Source organism: Zingiber officinale, chromosome 3B (assembly GCF_018446385.1).
Source record: "Zingiber officinale cultivar Zhangliang chromosome 3B, Zo_v1.1, whole genome shotgun sequence".
Classification (NCBI taxonomy): Eukaryota; Viridiplantae; Streptophyta; class Magnoliopsida; order Zingiberales; family Zingiberaceae; genus Zingiber; species Zingiber officinale.
Window position 1 is genome coordinate 130,938,328 of NC_055991.1, and position 2,365 is coordinate 130,940,692.

The following is a 2,365-nucleotide window of genomic DNA, read 5'->3' on the forward strand; positions in this document are numbered from 1 at the left end:
ACATGGAAACGCAAAATGGAGGTATTTTTAGGACCGGATTCGATATTCTTTTAATAATGAAATATGGATATGCAACGCTAAAAGACAAAGAAGAGTACAACTGGACGAAAAAGGAGCAGGCCGATTTTGTGGCCAACGGAAAGGCGGAATTCCACCTGCTCAGCATTTTGCCGCCCCAGGAGGTAAGCCGGATTGGAAGCTACAACTCCGTGAAAGATCTCTGGGAAAAATTCCTGGAGCTCCACGAAGTCACCTCAGAAGCAAAGATAGCGAGGCGCGACATCCTCCGGACACAACTAATAAACCTCCGGATGAACAACGACGAGAAGGTAGCGCAACTCAAGGATCAAGGAGCTGATAACGCAACTGACAAATCTTGGCGAAACGGTAACAAACTGAGATTCCATTCGGTATGCACTAAACGCCTTCCCAAGGACTCCAGAGTGGGCACCCTTAGTAGATGCATATTACATCTCTAAGGACTTTGATATAAGTAGTTTAGAAATTTTATTTTCTACCTTCGAACTTCACGAGTCTCGACTTGCAGAGCCTAAACAAGTAGAAAAGTCAAACCTCAACATTGCCTACAAGCCGAAAAGGACTATCCCGACTCTGAGGCGTCGATCGATGAAACCAAAGCAGCGCTAGCTACTGGTATGACGTTTCAATAAATTTCTTAAAACTAATAAATTTAAATCGTAGTCGAGGAAGCTTCGACGCAACAAAAGGACAGTCCGATGCTACAACTTCAACGAGGAAGGGCACATCAAGGATGACTGCCCCAAATTAAAGCTAAAGACAAAAGACAAGGAGAAGGTAAAGAACAAGTCAAATTCCTCCAAGCATAAAATCTTGAAGACCACTTGGGACGATTCGACGTCCTCCGAATATGAAGTCGAAGAATTCTCGGGATTAGCACTGATGGCAAACCACCAGCTAGAAGAAGAGTCAAGTTCAGAAATGAGCATAGATGAAGGGGGAGGAACATCAGAAGAGGAAAGCTGCGATGAAGGGGGAGCACCACAAAGTAAGGTAAGTAAGGTACGTGCTCTAAACCCTAAATAGTCATTTCAATTTATTAAATCTCTTTCTAAAGACTTAGCTGAATCAGAAAAAGAAATTGCTAACTTAAATAAAATTTTAGATAATTTGAAGTCTGAAAATGATAAATTGAAACTCCAAATTGAAAAGTTAAAATCTGATGCATGTTTAAACACTAATGTTTTTCAAAAATCAAAAATTAAAGTTTATGGAAAATTAAACTGGTATATAAGAAAGCATCAGGGACAACTTAGACGAATTCCAAGAAACTATATTCCCCCTAAGTTTTTAACTAACCCTGTAGCAAGGAATCTATACTGGGTTCTAAAATCTTTACTGGATTTAAATCTCTTTAAGATTAAGGCTTTCAGAAGAAAATTAAATATTAAAATTTCTTTATGAGGCTTTGTCTAAGGAAGTGGTTGTTGCTCCAATAACCAAGAAGGCCTAGTGCTTCGTCACAACCTGGAAGCCAAAATATTGAAAATAAAATGTTTAATTAACTTTTTAGTAAAAGCATTAAAAATAAATAATGCTTTGAAAAGTTTTTAAACATTTTTGTGGAAATTCTTCAAAAATATTTTTATCTAGAAAAAAATTTCTTGCAAAAAATGTTGATCAATTTTTTTTAAATCTCTTCTGAAATTAGAAATGATTTTTTTTGAAATTATCTTAACTAAATTTTTTTGAAAATGATTTATTTTCAGAAAATTGTTAACTTGAATTTTTCTACCTTGTTCCCCACTATTTTTGCTGTGATCAAAGAGGGAGATAGTTAAGTACAAGTTTAAGTTTAGGGGGAGTTAGGAAAATTATAATTTTTTTTTCTAAAATTATGTTGCAAATTCTATTATTGCAATTTGTGTACTTAAAATGTTAGTTTAGTAATTTTCTTAAATTACTATTTGGTTCTTTTTACCCTAATTTGAATTTGGGTTGATGCACATCAAAAAGGGGGAGATTGTTGGACCCCGTGAGTGTTTTGATGTGATCAACCAAGTTAGTTAGGTCCTGTTTATTTTTGATCCCTATGACTAAGTGTGTAGGAACTTAGGAGCACAGAAAATCGAGCGGAAGACGCAGCTAGCGAGAAGGACGACACGGGAAGGGAGCCGACGGGCTCGGTGCGTCCGAAGGATGAGAGAGATGCGGAAGAGTACATTGGTGAGTGAGAAGAACGTGCATGACGTTCGAGGGACATAAAGTAGGGATGGAAGTCTGCTCGAGGAGAAGGTCAGAAATTGGGTTTGGGTGAGCCCTATTTCGGTTGGCCGGAATCACCCAACCGATCGGAGCTTCGGAAGAAGAAGAAAGAGAAACTGGA